We start from the raw sequence: 21,896 nt of genomic DNA on the forward strand, positions 1-21,896 counted from the left end.
ATTTAAAAAAATCCAACTTTTTAAATTCAATGCTTTGTCAATTCTGTGATGTAGCAAATACTAACTCCATCATTAATTGGCAACTTTCTGAAAATTGAGAATTGCTGATGTATTTATTAAAGTACTTTTTAAATGTGTTAGTCTTAGTACTGCTTACAAAAACATGTTTGAAAAAGCATTCTATAAAAATAACAACATGCAGTGGTGTATCTGGCAGCCAACATTAATGAATGTTTGGTTACTCTGAATCACTTATGAATATCATGATGCTCTGAAGTTTGCATATTCAGACCTCAAATAAATTTTCCTCATGTTTTTTATTAATTTTATAAGTGACATGTTGGGAGATTTGCTTTGATATAGGCATATGTAGGGTTCCAAGAATAAAGAATGTGGGGATGGAGACTGCATATTTATATTGGGCTTTGTTCATAGGGACATTATTAGTGTATTTGGAAAAGGCCTTTCTGTTATTTATATAACATTGACTATAAAAACAATTATCTGTCTCTTTATGCTTTTACTTTGTTTTGCCTTATTGGCAAGGATTCTAGCTATTTAGGGGATTTTAAATGACACAACATTAGAAATAAGTGGGTGCTGAAATGTTATGCAGTTGCTAGATACATTTAATTATTTAAGGTTTTACTTGCATGTGTCTATGCAATTAACTGAAGCACCACTAACCTGTATTGGGTGCTCACTATGTACCAGTCACTAAATATTTCTGTATTTTAATTAATGCAATCTTCAAAACACAAGTCAGGCATTATTTTTAAGCTACTATACACATGAGGAAACTGAGGCACAAAGTTTAAATCAGTTGCCAAATTATGTACCCAGTACAGATAGGATTGAACCTATGATGTCTGGCTCCAGAATCTGCATGCTTAGGAACCACATTCTACCACCACTGCCTGGAGGCCAGACAAATTATTCACATGCACATATAGGCCTAAAACTCTATCAGACAAAATGATTTGGAGCTTTGTTTCTTGCAGCCGATATTTATAAAATCCAACTGTGTTTATGTCCTGTGGACACTGGGGCAAACATTGTTTTCTCTTGATTTGTGTTCACTCTGGTTGGACAGATAAGGAATGCATATCATATTTAAAGCCCATGCAATAAATAAATGTGTCTTTGTGTCTACCTGATTTGCCTTCTTGTATCTCATTCCAGATTGTGGTGGAAGTTCATCTGACTGAATTAAAATTTGCAGTGTCCCCTCTGAGATGAAACTCCTCAACTTGGGTCACATAATTAGGATAACTACATAATTTATCATATATACTAGAATATATTTGTAAATGAAATGAGGTACTAAATTTATAACTTTTGAAAAATTGTTTTATCAAAAATTCATTTTGCTCTATTGGTAGGCTTATAAAATAGCTCTGTTCAGAAATAATTTTCAAAATAATTTTCTAAAATTAAAATAGCACGTATCCATGTACACTGCATGCAGCATTTTCTTATAGTTTAATGTTCCTAAGTGAATCTGATTCTGTATTTTGCTGAAGAATTGTTTCTCTAATAGTTTTATTTTTGTCATAAAAATGCATTCGAAATTCTTCAAAGTGGTACATTATGTCCAATAAATTTAAAATCAGTAACAATTTAATTGCCCTTTTTTCTGTAAACCATATTTCTAATTGAGAAAATATCTCGTCTAAAGGTATTAGCATCAGAGAAAACCCTGCTAAATGGAAGCTAATAGTAATTTTATTATATATTTGTATACATATCCATACACACATACACACACACACACACACCCGCATATATATTTGTTCCACTACAAGTGTCTTTCCTTAGGAGATACTTTTACAAGACAAAACTCCTTAGTTTTGTTGTCTCCATTCATTACTCATTTATAACCATAATTGCTGCAGTATTTTAGATCTTCTTAATTTTATTTTATTCTGTACAGAATAGAAATTTATCTAGTTAAAAATTAAAGCTCCATCAAAATATTCTTTCAAGTTAAAATATTCCAAAGCACAGTTATAGAATTTCAAAATTAAATCTAATACATCAAGTGAACTCATAATTTGTTCAGTTGGTCTCTTGTTTTGGTGATGAACATTTTTAAAGTTTCTGTTTTCAAGCTTTTTTTTTTAGTAATTGCAATTTAATGCAAGATTTAAAAGGCAAACTTTTAATACTGCATTTGGTAAATGTCTTGATTAAAAATTTCTAACTGGCTTGAAAAAAGGCAAATGAAATCTAGAGGATACGTTTACAAAAAACAAAAGATGAATATCATAATAAAACGGGTAGATTTACAAAATAGTTCTTCAAAAGCTTGCACATTTCTAAACCACAAATGATAAGCAACAAAGAAAAAAAGCATATACTGCCATACTGATGCATTATAATTAACTCAACTTCAAATTTGTCTTAAAAATTCTGTTATTCAGTTAACTGTGTGTGTATGCAAATCTTTATAAATTTTCTCAACCAGCGTTTTAATTTTGATTAGTAGGATATCAACTTTAGTGGATGCAACCATGAATTATGACTGTACCACAACCAATTTCAAGTGCATCCCTGCTCCACTGGTTTCTTAATGTAGTAGAACATTGTTTTTCCCATGATAATGTACTCCATTCAAATATAAATCTATATTCTCACAGCAAGAGGACATTAAGCACGTTCATTGAATTATTAGTTATGTCAGATTTTTTAGTTTAACAGAATAATCTTTCAAAATTTTATTTTCATTTTAAGAATTGAACTAAACACAGTTAAGTATAATTACTTGAGTACAATTAGTTGACTAAGTTAATTATAATTTTACTTAACTAATTTTCTAAGTGAAGCATCTGAAGATGCTAATAGAAAACTGACATTATTTGTTTGTCACATTAGAAAATATTGACAGTTATTGTTTAACATTTCGTACATGCACAGGAAAACTTTGAATAAAAAATAAGTGAAATTAACTTAGAAAAACTATCATTTGATCTAAATTATTTGATCTATAATTTTAGAAAAGTGCTCCAGTGAATGATACATAACTTGATCTGCCATGTTGCATGGAAACACTCTTTGGAAACCGTGTTTTAGAAATAACTACTAACTTTTGCAGTAGGTATTGAGAGTTTTTAAGCAGATGTATAGCTTTTGGTTTTTAAGCGGCCAGTGATATTGGGATGGTTCCCTGATAGATGTTAAATGTTCATAATTTTTTTGTGTGAGTTATGTGTTCATAATCAAGCTCTTTGAAAATAGAAATTCAGTAATTTTTATTAAATGTGTCCCCCGTTTATCAGATTGCTGCTGAGATATTTCATGACCCCCTCCTCAAAAAAGCAACCAAACACTAGTAAATAAATATTTGCAGATTATATTATAAATAAATGAAAACTCCATTCTACTGTGTGCTCAGACTGCTTTGTTTGCTATAAGGAAGTACATTCAGCCTCCATTTCTCCTCCTTATTTCACAATCCCATTATCCTTATTTTCCACATTTCTCATTCACCTATGTTTGGCAGCATGGCACTTCTGCATCTGTAATGGCATAGCTGTATGCTACTCCCTTAAATACTTCTCCCAGAAATTAGTTTATTTAATCAGCAACTGCTTTATATGCTCTTCTTAGAAATGTTCCTTATACTTACGTTGCATTTGAAAAGTGTTGGAAAACGAGAGATTCATTTAGGATCAACTTAAAGATTTAGCCATGTGTTAAGAGATAACTGTTCCCTGGTAAACAAGAGCTAGCAGAAGTTGGATGGATAATGTGGAAGCCCAAACTCATCATGTGTCATTTTAATGCAGTTTTAATAATAATACTTTGTTAAAAAATTTAGAAATCTGGGGCAAATGCTAAACTGATAGTACATTGTGACAACAGGCATAAACTAGAACTTCCTCAGGCAAAACAGGACTTTGGTCACCTGACACACCTAGTGGAATCACAGTGCACTCATTGATTCTAAGAGTAGAGGGCTGTACGAAGGAGTATTTGTACTAGAGGAGAAGGTTGGTCATGGCAGACACCCTACTAGACTTGTCCAGAAACAAAGCACTCTCAGAGTTCACAGTAGGACGGACATCACAGTGGAGAATAGGCATAGAGTAGAAAGATGGGTTCTAAATAGCCAGAAAAGCTGGGGTGAACATTTTAGGCAAGGAGAACGTTGGCTTTAATATAGTGGAGAGAAACACTACATGTTATGTCCAAATTTTAACTTTTGTCTTCCCAGCTAGCAGGAATGAATCAAGCTTCCCTTTGTTTATGTTCTACAATCTTGTGTTCAGTTACTGTCAGTGTTAAAGATAAATTTTTATTTTAACTGTGGAGATTATCTTTTTCATTGTTATGGTTTTGTTCTTGTTCATAAAACTATGTTGTTATTAACTGAATGATTATTTTCATGCGACATTGACTTAGAACATAAATAAATACTGAAGGGCATCACCTCTCATTTCCATAGCAACAAATTAAAAGTAAATACTAGTCATTTAAGCATTTCTTTCTTTGATGCATGGGCACATATTAACTCATCTCTCTGATCTTCCCTGGGTAGAGTAAGAATAAAGAACAAACGTCCTTGTCCACAGAACAACTGGAAAATCTGCTTGGTTGGAGCACTAAGTAGGTTTGTGAAAGGAGTGAAGTGAGGTTATAAATTTGGTTGGAGCCAGATTTTGAAGGAGTTTAGTTTGTCAGTAGTAAGTAAACATTGGAGGATTTCAAGCATGGGAGTAACATGACAGAATGATATTCATAGAAAATTCACCCAGCAGTCATTTGCAGTACACAATTAGAAAAGTGAGAAAGGGATGTCTGGGAAGGTCCATCATTCTGCGTGTATCTAGGTGAGGCAAAGGACAAGCAAGTCACTTCAGTAAATAATTTAACAAATACAATGGACTCTCCCAAATATTTATTTCTTACTTTTGAAAAAGTTCTCCAAACTCTAGACTTAAGTGTGACTTTATGTTTTAAAAATCCATGACTTTTAATTTTTTTCATATTTATTACCAAAAATATGATAAAATCAAACAACATAAAGTCCTCTTACTGGAAATTTTTGGTGACCTTTTGTTTTTTTACTTACATGGTTAGGAAACATGTTTGGTGGGAGGAAATGCTGTTTCTAAAAGAAATTATTATTTCCATGTCCAAGAAGATAATCAATGCCTAAATATTTTAATGCATATAATTCTTTAAGCTGTTAAAAGGCTCGTCTAGAAGGACCCAAGGTTATATCTTATTTATCTATGCATCATCAGCTCCCACATAGTGCCTGAAACACAGAAGGCATACCATAAATAGTGTATATTGAGTGAATGAAATAAATATGCCCATCTTGTGATGTCTCCAAATATCATTGATTTGGCAATTTAACAACCTATACCACACTCTGTAAATATGTGTATAGATGTATACAATGTTACCCACATGACTTTACGTATGGGGTTGGGCTTTAAGTTTCTACTGACTTCTAAGGCTTTATGAATTTATAGTTCAAATTAACTATAATAATAGTACATCATACAGGGCTTATATGGATCCACTATATACTATATTTTTTTAACCATGAAACATGATTTTTAGAAAAGTTCACAAAAATACTTCAAGGAATAATTTCTGCTTTATATCATGATATTCTATTCTTTTGGGAACACTAAATGTTTTCCACAAGATACACGATTTTTTTTTTTAAAAGAAATAGTGGCTTTTTGCATGTCAGAATGATTCAAATATTACCGAAATGAAATAAGACAAAAATGTGTCATTCATTTTATGTTATGTTAACTTCACATCAATTAAAGAATGCACAGTAGTTTACCAACCAAGAGCCCTCTTATAGAAGAACACAACTGTATTTTGACTGCTTCAAGAGCATCAATGAGACACATATGCATCCAAATAATGCTAAAATTAAAACTGGCATAGAGGGAAAACTAAAAAGCACAAAGAATTTGTTTAGTCCAACTCTGTTCAATTTTTCCACATGAAGAGACTCAGGTCTGTTGTTTCTCCACTTTGAACAACTCACCACAATGGCTTTGCGTAATTAAATTGCTATATGGCAATTGTTTACTCTGACTTTCCTCTAAAATAAAACTGATGGTTTTTGTTTGAAGTGACCCAGATGCATGTTACTTGTGTTTATTCAGCTATACACATTCACATATGACTGCACTTAATGATGATGCCAGTTTGCTGAGTTTCTTCACAGAAAAGATGGTTTGCCAAATTACTGTTGTTAAACAGACTTTACAATCAAACACTCAATTCTGCCTCTGCATATTAGAGTATCCAAGCCCAGCTTTAGTACTAATCTCATTAGAAATTACCATACTAAAGGTCTTTCATATCTCTGTTCATCACACACTTCTAGGGATAAAGAAAGTGTTCCAAGCTAACTTCTTATATTCAAAGGATATGATGCTTTAATGTCCTAGGCAGCATTTTCTTGTCTCATGGGAAAGTTTTTCTTCCTTTCTTCTTCCAGATTCTTTTCCTTCTCCTCCTATTCCACCCCTTCCTCCTTCTTTTCCCTCTCCTCCACATTCCCCTCCTTCACCTCCCTCTCTTCCTCAGTCTCCTCTTCCTTCTTCTTCTTTTACAACTTTTAAGAAATATTTTTGCCTGTGTTTGGTACAGTAGAGGCACACCAATGCATAGTTAACACTTCTCAACACAGCCCTGGAGAGATCCTGCAGAATGCAAGTCAAATCCTACCATCCCTTTGCCTGAAAATCTTAGAGGCCATTTCTTACTCTGAGGAAAGGCATGATTTATGAAGCAGTCTAAAAGAATGCTCTTTCCCTAGAGACTGATGATCCACTCTCTCATGTCCTTCAATTCTTTCTTTAATATTGCCTTTTTAGTAGGATCTCCCCGACAGTGTTAGAAATGCAGCCCTAGCAGTTGTTCCTCATTTCTTTCCCCATGTAAATTTCTCTCTAACTCTAACCATAATTTAATCTGCTATACGCATATTTCAATTATTTCATTTGTCTTTCTCTCTGAATTTGAGTGTAATTTCCACAAGTATACAGTAAATATTTGAATTAATAGGTACATTAATATTCACCCCAAAACAATAGAAAGAGTATAAAAATATTTTTCACATTTTAATACTATCATGTAAAGTATACACACCCTGATGTTGTGTTCGATACAACACCCCTCCCCCAACACACACACACACACTCACTCACATAAACAATTTGGGCCATTTAATAGATGCACCAATTTTGCCTTTAATATTATGTTTCTTATGTTCTGACCTTAGAATTTAATCTCACATTAAATTGTCTCCACTATAGTATGTTTCAACACATAACAATCATTAAAAGAATGAAACAATTTAAACCCCTTTAATGTAAAAATTATAATGTATGGTACCCAATTTAAGTGCACTAATTTAAGAATCAGTAGTATTCATAAGAGTAGGAAGCAGTCATCATAGGGATAGTGTACCAGAATTATAAGTATCTATGTATATGTATATATGAAGATATGTGTGCAAAATTGGGTCAAATTTAGTAAAAGTAACATTATCCACAGCTTGTACAAAAGAAATTGATTTTTTCATTTCCTGTGTCTCTTTGAGGGTAACTAAAGTTAATTCTTGAATTTTTAATAAGAAACTATAATGACAGGATCTGTAATTCCCTTCCTTCTCTTTTACACAAACCTTATCAAGTCTCATGGCTTCAATTATCACCTCTATTTGTACAATTCCCCAATCTATTTCTTTAATCTTGACCGCTATCATGAACTCCAGTATCACATTTCTAATTGCCTACAGCGCATTTCCATCTGGGAACCAGTGCATCACTGCATACTTAACAGAATCCATGCTTACCCCACACCTATCTCCTCCTCCATTTACTAAAAAAGAAAGAAAGGAAGAAAGAAAGGTGTGTCCTGATTTACCTTGCATGTATTTTAAGCTGAAACATCTCTCTCCTTTACAAATACTTTTAAATTTCAACAAATTTTTCCTGAGTAATTATTCCTCTAGCTCTTATTCCCCTCCAACATTCATTTGTACATATTCTCATCTTTATCTTCTCTGCCTATATTGTTATAATCATTTCTAACTATTTCGCTTTTCTTCTTCACTTAATTACCACCAAAAGTTGAGTCCAATTTATTTTTTAAAAACACATGACTTTAATCATGCCAATTTTGTGATCAGAATTTAAGCAAATATATTCTTGGAAAAACTCTTGATTCTATGGGAAAAATTAAAAATGTTCCAAACTAATCGCTTTCTAGGATTAAACAAAAACTGTTTTTCAGGCCCGAATGTTATTGATACTGTTCCTTGAATATATCTAGTTATTGTACTTCCTGTTTTGCATTGCTGCTTTTATAAACTGCTTGGTTCCTACCCAACCTTCCAGGTTGTACTGAAATTTTATTTCTGCTGTGAAGTCTTCCCTGATCATCCTGACCCATGATAGTATCGCTCTCTCAGGATACGTGGGTCTAGTTCTGACTCTGTCATTGGCTATGTAACCTTCAGCGTAGCATTCTGCATATCTGCAGAAGAGAGAGAGTTGGGTTACATAGTCTCTTATTTTTTACCATACAAAATTAGACAAATTTAATATATACTTTATTTAATTCTTTTGCATTTGACTATTTCTTGACCATTTCTATTTGCTATTTAACAATTAAATTTCCCCAAATTGTAAGTTCACTAGCCGTAGAGATAACATAAGTACATTTCTATCTTAGCACCGTAGTTATACATGCAGAATTAAGGCAAATTTTTAAAAAGTTTTGAATTAGTAAAATTTCAGAATGTCAGCTGCCATACTTGATAAGGCTCAATAACATTATTTGATCATTAATTAACCTACTGATTCCATGATACTGAATCTACAGGGAGCCAGATCTCTGAAGCTCTTAACAGTTATGACTTCTGAGGCCCACATACTCGGGAAAAACTTGGCTGAATTACAGGGAAAGTTTAGCCAGGACAGAAAAGAGTAGTATTGGAAACGAAGTCGTTACTTTTTCCCTTATAACTTATTTTCTCAACATGACTAACCTACATATTCAACAGTTTGTGCATGCTCTCTCTGTCCCTTTTGTCAATTTCTTCATTTCCCTGCCTCTCATTCCTTCCTTTATTTACCTTTTCTGATTGCTACTTTTATACACAGCTGTTTCTTTAAATTAGAGTTATTATAAGCTGTAAATAGACTCATACTAGCCAGTATTTTAAGAAACCTATTTCTTCTACAGAATGATAGAACAGATAGATGCTTATGAGCATTGCTGAATTACTGTAGTTTTAAGAAATTTATTCACTTAAATGTTCCTTTACTGGGCATGTACTATACACAGGGCAAGGTTCTAACAGCACAAATATAATGATGATTCAACCTTGTCCTCAAGGACCCTGTCTGGTAGAGGAGTCCTCAGATCTATAGATCTATAGTCATTAGCTCTACAACAAGCATTATATCTATGTAAGCAGAAGCAAAATATCATGAGGTTTCAAAGGAGATGATGATTATAAACAAATGGGAACATTTTAAACAGCCTTTATGAAAGACTGGTAGAATTTTGATGGGGCAAGGGAGTGGAAAGGATGTTAGAAGTGGGAGGAAAAGCTCGGAGGAAAGGCAAGAGGAGGTTGACATGACATATTGTAGGGAGTGTTGGATCTAGAATAGGCTAGAAATGCAATAGAATTTACAAAGACATTTTTAATCGGGGTCACATCCTCAGTCATACTTTTGGTACTATTCACTTTCTCTAGGTTCTAAATCATTTTGTGATTGATGTTCATGCCATGGTCTCACAGGTTATTTGCAGGAATTTATACTGTTTCCCTCTATGCCCCAACAAAATCATTCTTTCTAGTATAAGCTACTTTTTCGGCTTGGTTGGAGTTCTCACTAAGTATAAAGGAATTTCTGAGTTCACAAGCTAATGCTGTTTGGTGGGTTCTCTTTTTAAATTTTAAATAGTTTTATTTAAAAATAAAGTGCATATAGTGAAGAAAACACAGAATAAGTTGAGGGGTTTTTTTTCAGCCCCATCTGATTGCTACTGTCTTATCCCTATTTGCATCAACATGCTCTGTATGTCAGCTGGGGTGCGGGGAAAGAAACTTATTTAATGTTGATATGCTTTAAAAGACAATAAAAGCATCAGAGATAGGGGAAAAGAATACTTTTCCTGTGTAGTATGATTCAATGTGTTCACAATTGTGTTAAAAAAAAGACATAATGATATGCATAAAATTTTCTTTGCAATCTCAGTTCTTAAAAAGAGAATGAAGTTAAAGAATGACTGATGTGTTCTTAGTGCATTTGTATAGCTGTATCTTAAGTTTTGGAATGTCTCACGAAGATTCATAAAACAGCTTCAGTGACATCATCGAAAGCTGCCCCATTACAATTTTTCTGATCCTTTCCACATTGCCTGTAAAATCTATGATGAAAAGTTCCTCCTCTTTTTAGGGAATTTTGTTCACGGAATGCTATCTGGACACACATGGAAAAAAAATAGATGAGAAAGTCCCCCATTCTTTTTTTTTTTTTAATAAACTGCAATTTGATAATCCTTTACTTTGCTGTCTACCTGCTTCCTCATTAGTCAAGTGAAATGATAATACTTCTGCACTTTGGAAGTTTGTAGAAAGACTCGAAATCAGAATTTTTCTGTCTTAAAATGTATAGAAGGAGATAGTTATAATAATTATCTTTGAAACATAGTGATAATGAACATAATCTCCCCATTACCAATACAGGAAGTCTCAAATGAGAATTAGACAGTGTGTATTTCAAATTTAAACAATTAAATGGACCCTTAACCTTTCTGATTTCATCTAAAAATCCTGCTTCCCATTGTGTTCTTAATTTGATCCCATTGCTTATGACATTTTTGGCTTCAAGTGTGGTTTCACAGTTTGGATGAGCTGCTAAACTTGGCACTGAATACATTACAAAAATAAAGAGGACTTTCTCCCTAGGATCAAGGGATTTTGAAAGAGTATGAATATATTATGCTAATATACGTGTGTAAATTTGTGAAAGGAAATATTTAATATTTATTTGTTTTCAGTGTGTTTCTATGGAAAGGAGTGGAGACATCTCATCTTATTCATTTGTTTTGTAAATGTGGAGAAACACTGACTCAACAACAGCCGATATATAAAAATGGGAACATAAGCAGAAGAACAAAGCAAAGGTTTCACACTGAGTTTCGTATCTATCCACCGAGCTGGCATTCCTCAGCTAATATTCCATTTTAGAAAGCGTACAGAGGAAGATGCATTTTCTCCTTTGAGTCATAAAGGCAGAAGTCTTATCGGCCGCTACATGCTGCTTTACTCCTACTTAAATTGTAAGAAGTTTTCCATCATGTCCTGTTTAACTGTGTATGGATAGACTGAATGCCCAAATAACATACACTGCAGAGTATAAGCCTCATTGTAAACGTGTGTGCAAATTGTAGAATCACAGGATTGTAATTCTCTGTGTGGAATCCTGGTGATGGGTATAGATACATTCCATAAACTCAAATATAATGATTACCCGAAGGAAGTTGATTCCTTTTCTCCAATGAAAAGATTTAAAACATTTCTTTGATAATTTAAGCAAATAAAACTTTAGGAGAATAAATAATGAAAAATGCTTAAAATAAAATAGAAACTTTGGGGTTTATACTTATATAATAAAAATATTATATACTAATTTACTTAACTACCTCTCTCCATAGATAGATAATTTGATAGACCCACACGTTATATAGAATATGAAATAACACTAATTTGCTAAAGTTGCTTGTTCCCCCCATCTTCCACTCCATTATACATTTTTGGGATCTGGCTAAGGAAAAGTTGAGTTGGCATATTTGGGTTCTGTTGGATGGGCTTATGTGGTTTGCAGTTACCTCCTTCTGCGGTTGTTATTTCTGTCAAGATATTACAAGCTAGTAAGTGTTAGAATTAAAATTTAAGTCTGTGTGTTTCAACCTTATACTATATGACCTTTCATACCTTTGGTGCTCGATCCCCAGGGCTGAAAATTTTATTTATTTATTTAGTTTTAATTGACAAATAGCAATTTTACGTTTGTGGGATGTAATATGAAGTTTTGATCTTTGTATACATTGTAGAGAGATTCAATTAAGCTAGCATATCCATCAACTTACCAATTTATCATTTTTGTGTGTGTGGTGAGAATGTTAAAAATGTATCCTTTTAGCAATTTTGAAATATGTAATACATTATTATTAACTGTGGTCATCATGTATGATAATAGATGACTAAAACTTATTCCTCCACTATTACTGAAACTTTGTACCTTTTGATCAACATCTCTCTTTCCTCATCCCTACTATAGAGATACATCATCCTACATCCCTGCTATATATACAGTTCATAACATAACACAACAATCTTTATGTTAGCCACATAGTAACCACAAAGAAAAAAATTACAGCAGATACACAAATGAGAAAGAAAACAACAAAACAGACAAAACTTAGCAACACAGAAAACCACCAAACCACAGAGGATAAAACAAGACAGGAAAAAATGAAAAATAAAAAAAGAGATCTACAAAACCACCAAAAAACAATTAACAAAAAGGTAGGAGTGAGCCCTAACTGATCAATAATAACCTTGTAGGTTAATGGATTAAATTATCTCATTAAAAGGCAGAATGGCTAAAAAAGCAAACGAATTAAAAAACAAACAAACAAAAAACAAGACCCAACTATACGACTCACCTTACTGCATACTGTTAAAGTCAAACATAAACTGAAAGTGAAGGGATGAAAAAAGTTATTCCATGCAAACAGAAACCAAAAGCAAACGGGGGTAGCAACATATGCCTCATAAAATTGACTTTAAGTAAACAATTGTAAAACAAGACAAAGAAGATTATTATATAATCATAAAGGGATCAATTCAACAAGAGAATATAATAATTATAAGTGTTTATGTACCCAAACGGGAGCACCCATTACATAAAGCAAATATTAATAGAGCTAAAGAGAGAGAGGTAGACTGCAATATGATGATAGAAGGGAACTTCACCCCACTTTCAACAATGGACAGATCATCTAGACAGAAATTCAAAGAAACACTGGAGGCCAGGAGCAGTGGCTCACACCTGTAATCCCAGCACTTTGGGAGGCCAAGGTGGACTGATCACAAGGTCAGGAGTTTGAGACCAGCGTGACCAACATGGTGAAACCTCATCTCTACTAAAAATACAAAAATTAGCTGGGTGTAGTGGCACGGGCCTGTAATCCCAGCTACTCAGGAGGCTGAGGCAGGAGAATTGCTTGAACCCAGGAGGTGGAGGTTGCAGTGAGCCAAGATCATGCCACTACACTCCAGCCTGGGTGTCAGAGCAAGACTCTGTTTCCAAAAAAAAAAAAGAAAAAAGAAAAAAAAGAAAAAAGAAAATAAACATTGGACTTAAACTGCACTTTATACCAAATGGACCTAACAGACATCTACAGAACATTTCATCCAACAGCTGCAGAATACACATTCATCTCAACTACACATTGGACATTCTCCAGGACAGAGAGAATGTCAGGCCACATAACAAGTCTTAACAAATTTAAGACGATAGAGAATTATATCAAATATTTTTTTAGACTACAATGGCATAAAACTAGAAATCAACAAGAAAAACTTTGGAAACCTTACAAATACATGGAAATTAAAAAAACACGCTCCCAAATCTATCAATGAGCCAATGAATAAATTTAAAGAGAAATTTAAAAATTCTTTAAGATGAATGAGAATGGAGACACATCATACTAAAAACTATGGAGCACAGCTCTAAGAGGGAAGTTCATAGCAATAAATGCCTGTATCAAAAAAGAAAGATTTCTAACAAACAACCTAACCATGCACCTCAAGAAAATTTAAAAAATAAATAAATCCAAAATTGAAGAAAGGCAGTAATAAAGCTCAGAGCAAAAATAAATGAAATGGAGACTGAAAAAAAACAATTTAAAAGATCGACGAAATGAATAATTGGGTTTTAAAAATTGAACAAAATCAACAAACCTTTAGCTAGACTAAGAAAAAAGAGAAAAGGCTCAAATAAATAAGAGATTAAATAAAGATATACAACTGATATCACAGAAACTTATATATATATATATACACACATATATATCTATATCAAATGCCTATGCTATATATACATATATAGATATGTACATATGTACATATACATTTACGTGTATATTTATTTATATATGTATATATGTATATATACACATATATATCTATATCAAATGCCTATTCTATATATAAATTTATACATATGTACGTATGTGTATATATATTTATATATAGCATAGGCATTTATATATATAGGCATTTATATATAGTATAGGCATTATATATAGCATAGGCATTTGATTTTTTTAAAGGCAGATATTCTATCCTTAGCCCTGTGCCAGCATTTGACACTACTTTTCACCTCCATCTCTGGCTCTAAAACTTTGTTGAGCTTTACTGAGCTTGCTGCTCATTGTTGCCCTGGCTGTGCACTACACTCTGTAAATTCGACTGCCTGCCTTTGCTAGACAAGATCTTTGCTCATGCTCTTCTCTCAGTCTTAAATGGGTTTCACTACTCACGTTGGTACTGGTCTTTGCTAATCACTTCAGATTTGCCAAAAAGTACTGATATCAACAGACAACCTAAAACTCTGAAAACAAGTTTAAAAGACTCATCTATTAAAAGAGTTTTAAAAATTAGTTACAATACTTGAAAACTTGAAATGCTCCCAACTCTTAACATCTCCTATATGACAGAACTTTGAAAGAAGTATTCCCAATTATGACAGCAATCCTAAATATTTACCTGTGACTGACAATAAAGAGTTGTGATGGTGTAAGAAACTTTACTAAAGTATCAGTAATAAAACTTAGTTTTTGATAAATTGTGCTACTGTAAAAATGAATTCTTTTATATTCTTTACAGAAAAAGACGTGAAAAATAATTGTCATGTGAAGAGGTAAAGGGTATGCAGGCAAAAAAATAAGAAAAAATATTAGAAAACACTGTTAGGTAATTAATTAAAAATTGATGTTAATTTTCTGAATGTGTCAGCTTTTAAAAATGTGTAATTAGTAGTAAGATATTTTATCATTCTAAAGAAAAATTTACTCTGTACATGTTTACATAATGTTACATATTCTGTTTCTCAAAGAGAGTTTTCAAAATTGCAATAGATTCTGACTCCACATTTAGATCAGTCCTTAGTTAGGTGCTGTTTTATCCACACGGCAGAGAGAAAGAGATAAATATAGAGTACTACTATGTAAATAACTTTTCCAAGGTTAAGCAGCTAGGAAGAGGCTGAGCAGGGACATATTTAACCCAACCAGTATGACTCTAGATTTTGAGCTATTAACCAGGAATCCAAGACTTGTCAATTTTGACTGTACATTCAGATCTCTAGGGCAGCTTAAAAATACCAATGCCTGGGCCCCATCTCTGACCAATGAAATCATAATCTCTTGGGATCTGAACCTTGGTATTTTGTTAAAGCTCCCTAGGTGATTCTAATGTTTAGCCAAGTGTGAGACTCACTGCATTAAACCTATCTTATCAACAAAAGGTGTTGGCTTTTGTGATGGAACTTTAAACATTTTTAAGGCAGTTATGCTATATGAGCAATCTGACTGCAGGAAGCTGTGCCAACAAAATTTTCAAGGAATTTGTAATATCTTCCCTGGTTTGCGTCCCTATGGCCCTCTAATCCTCACAGCTGGCATTACTTAGTGTCCATATGCAAGCTTAGTTCCATCCAGGTTATGGGACCAACATTGTTCTCAGAAGCCTAAAGAAACAGAAATCTTTGTCATTAGTCACATAGCATCCATTATCTGTAGCCAATCCACTTTTCACTCTCTTCCCTAGTAGTCTGTAATCACATTTAGTAATTATTTAGTTTTACACTTGGTTCCACTTGACCAACTTACCACAATTGTTACTTACTATTTACTTTTTCAATATTACCTTTAATATTCATCAAATTTTTTCATATATCATCTTTATGTCATTTTATTTCCTGGATTCTTTATACAAATACGCAAGTGTATATATCTCATAAGATAGTTTATCTTCAGTATATGTGTTGTTTCTGTTGAATTATCTTGGAAATCAAAGATTAGAGTTCATTTTAGATTGGGAAGTAAAGATGAATATTTTAAATATGTGATGAAAAGCTAGTAAAAATATTAGAAAATGATTAGGAAGAAATGTGTCTTAACTTATAAAATATATATTTTTTTCGTTTACAGGTACAAGGGATTGCCCCTTGCTAGGTACCTTTGTCCCTCTCTACTCTTTGCCACAGTCAGCGCTATGCTAACCATCTTTTTTGCTTTAGATGTGTAGATGTGATTATGTTATACTATTTACAATATCCTACATAAAAAAGGAGGTGAAAAATTAAAAAAAAGAAAAAGATTTCAACCTATTTTTTCTCCTCAGTAGTATTTAAAAACATGAATGCACAGTCTTCTTTGTGTCCTCATCAACAGCATAATGCTGAACACATATTAGGATTTCAAAAGATACAGCTGAATTTGCCACAGTGGTCTGCGATCTTCCCTGTCACCTGGCCCAAGCAGAGGAACTTCTTGCTTCATGTCAGGAGCACATGTGGCATCACTGGAGACATTCATGGTAATTCTAGGGTGTGAATTGATATTTGCCAGGGCATCATATTACTGCTGAGCTAGTACCTATTTACTTCTCTTTGCTTTTCTACTTGGTTTTGATCTCTATTTGATACATTTCTTTCATGTTTCATATACACACAACACTGGGTCATTAGTCTTAAAAACCATGTACTTGAAATTCTTGCCAACTTCGATACAGGTATACCACTAATGTGCTTCAGCACTCAGAATACAACAAGCAAAGAGGGAGAGAAAACCCAGGAGTGTTATGCTAATTCAGCTCCTTGTCTTTGGAAGAAAAACACCAGGAGGGGGGATAGAAGATTTACTTGCAATACCAGACACATGACAAGTATTTAATTATTTTATTGACTATGAATTATATTATAGCTGGCCTGGTTGGTAACCAATTGAATTAACATCAAAGAGAGAAAAGCTGATGGCAGGTATGACTTTTAGGGAGAGATATTTACTTTGTTCTAACTCTAAAGAATACTACAAAAAGTATAAGTGTGAAAGAATAGTTATTTGGCCATGTTATTTTGTGTAATTCATTTGGTCAACTGACTGATATGAGCTGTGTGACATTTATTAGCATCACTTTAATGAAATCAGAGGAAAGTTTCTATCTTTTGTTTACTCTTTTTCTTGACATTGTAATATAACCTTAATAAAATATAACATTAAAATATTATTTTAGCTTTCATTATTCCTGGAGTCCCAGAAGAACAGATAAAGATAGGGACTCTGGAGAAGTGGGCTGGTTCTCAGGGCAGAGCAGGCTGGTGAGGCGGTTACTGATCATGGAACAGAGGATGATTCAAAGAGAGATTCTGACATTAAGAGCCAATATGTAGTCTAACCAGCTTCTTTGCAACTGGCTAGAAAGGGGAACAGGATTCAGGTAGAAGGCAAAATGTCAGAGAAAGCATGAAAACCAACCAGAGGATGAGTATGAGAGCAGAAGGATGAACATGGGGTACGTGCAGATTCCTGGGGCCCCTTGGGTCCAACTGTATCAGGAACCTGCCTATTCAGCTGCGAAATAGAACACTGAAGGCAGCCCAGTGAGCTTGAACTTCATGTCTGTGGAACTGATTCTTCTTATCATAGCCTTTTCTAGATTAGAAAATGGCAATTCAGGGAGGTTTGTTTATTCATCAGATCACACGGCTAGTTAATGGGAATTCTAGTATTCTAACTTAAGTCTCCAGATTTTCTCTTCAGATTTCACTGTGATTTGTATATGTCTGTTATCTCAGTCTTAAGTCTTATTACTCTTCTTATTCCCCCACGTTGACCTCAGACTTATTCTAAAAACCAGGACTGATCATAGTAATTCATAATTTAAAACAATTTATGGTTTCCCATAATAAAGTTTAAGTTTCTTCACATAGCCCACAAAGTCTTCTGATGATCTGGCTTTTGCTACCTGTGCAGCCTCCCTTCCTATGCATGCCCCAGCTTGTCCTCTGTGATCAAGGTCTCCATCTCCTTCATCTCTAGTACAGTACCCTGCTTGTTAATAAGGTCATGGAAAATATGTGGCTATATCCACTACTGCACTTGTGGTATTGAAGATAGATATTGCTTGGATGATATTCACTCATCTGAATATTATCTTTCCTTTACATTACAATCTCCAAGCACTTTGTGTAGATTATCAAAGCCTCACAAAATCCTATGAAGGTGCGTAGACATCCAACAAATAACTACTAAAATGAGTAAATGAAGCATAAACTTTATGTTCATTTTTTTCTATGTATAGTATTGTCTCATTGGAGAACATTCATCCTCAAAACTAAGGACTTCAAGTGAGAGTTAATCTGTCAGTAATAAATACATTTTCATCTGGAGGGTTGTACCCCAAATACTCTACTTTGAACATAATTCCTGTAAGATGCACTTTTCTCAAGGCAGATTATCAGCTGCTTATATTTTCCCAGGACAAAAGTGCTCTTAAGAGCCTATCTTAATTGAGCAATTGATTAATTAGCACTTTTCTATTTTCACCAGGGAGTGAGAATTTATAGGGTATTACTGTGCTAATAAGCTCACACCTTTCCTATTTTAAACTGTTTTCAATTTTGGGAATACAAATCCCTAAGACAAGAAAAATAAATTTGAAATCTTTTCATCCATGCAAAATGCAAAGTAGGTCACCTCACCTGTTTCTACTTGACTAGCACATTTGCTGAGGAACAAGACATTTTCCTCTCATGTTTCTGTTTCAAATCTACCACGTGTTTGTTGGGGGAATTTAATATCATAATATATAAGGTAGCAAAGAGCACCAAGTCACAGACAGATTAAAAAAGAGTTAAAAGGTCTATCTTAGTCCATTTTGTGCTGCTATGACAGAACACCTGAGATTCTAATTTATAATGAACAGAAATTTACTGGCTCACAGTTCTGCAACCTGGGAAGTCTAAAGTGTAAGGTAAGACACTTGCAGTTTTGGTGTCTAGAGAGGCTGTTCCCCTCTTCCAAGAAGGCACCTTGCACATGAATTCCCATATGGCAGAAAGTAGAAAGGTAAGTGAGTCCACTCCTGAAAGCCCTTCTCTGCCCTCATGTCGTAGACACCTCCCATTAAAACCTACTTCCCCACACTGTTGCATTGGGTCTCAAGTTTCCAACACATGAATTTGGGGGGGCACATGTAAGCTAAAGCAAGGCCCAAGTCTCTTTTCCTTACTTGATAATTCTCTTTTAACTTCCTTATTTGACAATTCTCAAATGTATGTATGCTCATTAATAAGCAATAACCAATTGTTATAATTTCCATTATGATTTTTAAAAATTTGTTCTAGATATCACTCTTCAAGATAACTACTCTCTAGGAGAGCCCTGACTAGGTGAATGTTATGTTCAGGTGTGTGAGTCAGATGAGACATTATGAGGATGTGAACCCAAAATGTATAAGACAGAAGAAATTTGTTATTCACAGGCACCAGAGAGGTAACGGGTGTTTATGGGAGACTGAGAAGTCTAGAAGTGACAGAGAGCTCAACCAGCAGGTGGGAAGAGAGACAGACAGGACCTGTGGGACTATGCCCTTATTAAAGTCCATGGGTGTTATCCCTTAGATCTCCCTGCAGGTTTGTGGATTGTATATATTTAGTATACAAACAAATAAATATATATAAATGACATACAAAGAAAACACACATGAAGGGGGAACTTATTTACATGACTCTTATGTTGACCATTGGGTTTTATCGTGGTCAGCAATTGTGGAGTGTGTTGGGTTTGGGGTGTGGGATGAGGAACAAATGGTATATCGCAAACAACCACACAGGGAGGTAAAGTTTTAACTAAGCCAGAGGTGATGGGGTACAACTGGGTTTCAAACATCTGTCAAGCTTAAAAATGGATGCCAAAAGCAGCAATTATATAAGCAAATTTATAGCACCAATTAAAGTATATGTGGTGAAAAGTTGCATGTTCATAGATAGCCAGTACACTTAAGAAAAATTTAGTGGAGATACTTTTTTGCAAAATTAGTCTTCCGAAACTTGACAAAAAAAACATACAGAATGATAGAGAATTTATCTAACAGCACCAGTGCTTCTCGGAAGAAAAGCCCTGCCATGGAATAGGTTTTCTTTAATGGGTTTGTAATGAGCTGCAGGTGGTGGTCTAGGGCTATGCTGAATTATGAGGTTATTAACGATATTGGAGGGAAAAGCAAGTTATCAGCAACAGAGTTTACTATGCCTTTGACTTTAATGAAATTTTCCATATCTATAAGAAATAGAATTCTCTACATTTTAAATATAGAAAAGGCAAAATTGTGTTAAATACATTTAGTATACAAATAAATACAGATAAATAACTGTAATAGGTAAATACATAGGGTATAAAATTGTACAGCAAAGCTGACATTTCATCTATGTTTATAAAACCCATTTAAAGAGGTAAAAATAACATTCCCTAAAATGTTCCCTTAAAAGAACTATTTACAAGTCACAAAGTCTGCATTTAATACCTTACTTTGTGTTTTAAAGTTATTCAATTAGTTAAAGTTATTATATTTATTATTGACTGACATATATATTACTTTCTTAGACTTCATTTTTTTCTCAAAAATGAGTGGTTAGATACAATTGCCTACTAAAAAATTACTATTTTGCCCTCATGTCATGCATTACTTCCTTGTGTTTACTCTGTAATACCGTAAGTGAAACTTGGGAATAAGAGAAGACTCTTCCCATAATTCCGCAGTACATTAAGTAACAAACTAGCCTCAAAAGGACTTATATCAGAAATCCGTGGAAGGCATCTTAAATGACAGAGTACCATCCAGGTCAAAAGCTGGAAGAGCAGGGTGAGAAAATCTAATTATGGTATGTGTATCTGAAACAAATATGTTATATATGTAAAGATACAATGTGTTTACTGCTGTACATGGTGCTCAGAAAAAAAAAATAGTTATGGTTCTAGAGTACATCATTTTAACCCAGCACTTTCAAGGGGAATGTGTGCTAAATGCAGAAAACTGAAGAGCACCATGTTGCATTTGAAAGTAGAAGTCTCAAAACGACACTTGTAATTTCATGCCCATCAACAGAACATTTCATGGTTCTTGTTGTGATTCCTTTCTCAACAAGGAACCGTCAGAGGAAGCAATGGCCTTCCCATGTTTATTTCCCAAAGGAGCTGACTAAAATGGAAGTTTCTGTGCCTAGGACTTTGGCATTTATTAGGTTCTATTAATTACCTTATGCATTTATGTGTTTATAAAGATACATATTGTGAATTTTAAAAGTGGCTTTCTGGCTTAACTATCAGACTCACCTGGACTTGGTTAACATAAAGCAATCTTCTGAATCTACTCAACGCTGGGTGATCAAGGCACTCAAAATATGAGTTTGAAATGCTCTAGAAGTAATTATGTATCATGGTCAATTCAAAACTCTTGTGTTATCCTGTAAAAAGCTGCCTGAGCAGCAGTCAACTCCATAGATGATATCTTTGTCTCATCTTATTCTAGATGGAAAAATCAAAATAAAATAACAAAGATAAATTCCATCAGTCATAATGTTTTAGAAAAATCTTTCCACTCTGCTTTGGAAAGAAATACAAAATTAGGTAAAATTCAGTATAGTAAAAATTATACTTAGAAGCAGTGACTGTAACCTTCCCTACTGGAACCTGACCACAAAGTTGTATTAACATGACCTGGCACCAGTTCTTATATCGTGCTTCCTTTCTTATTAGTT

The 21,896-nt window shown here is 33.8% G+C and overlaps 1 protein-coding gene across 2 annotated transcripts in view; it reads right to left on the minus strand.

Moving 5' to 3' along the window:
• LOC129480675 (uncharacterized) overlaps nucleotides 1-21,896 on the minus strand; it is a 499,607-nt gene that overhangs the window by 105,537 nt on the left and 372,174 nt on the right. The window contains exon 6 of one of the 2 annotated variants that reach the window (XR_010120491.1): nucleotides 12,736-12,766. The exons of the other annotated variant lie outside the window; for it this stretch is intronic. The gene's annotated coding sequence lies outside the window, so the exon portion shown is untranslated. The remainder of the gene's footprint in view (nucleotides 1-12,735; nucleotides 12,767-21,896) is intronic. 2 annotated transcript variants of the gene reach the window in all.

Source organism: Symphalangus syndactylus, chromosome 4, assembly GCF_028878055.3.
Source record: "Symphalangus syndactylus isolate Jambi chromosome 4, NHGRI_mSymSyn1-v2.1_pri, whole genome shotgun sequence".
In the NCBI taxonomy this organism is placed as follows: Eukaryota; Metazoa; Chordata; class Mammalia; order Primates; family Hylobatidae; genus Symphalangus; species Symphalangus syndactylus.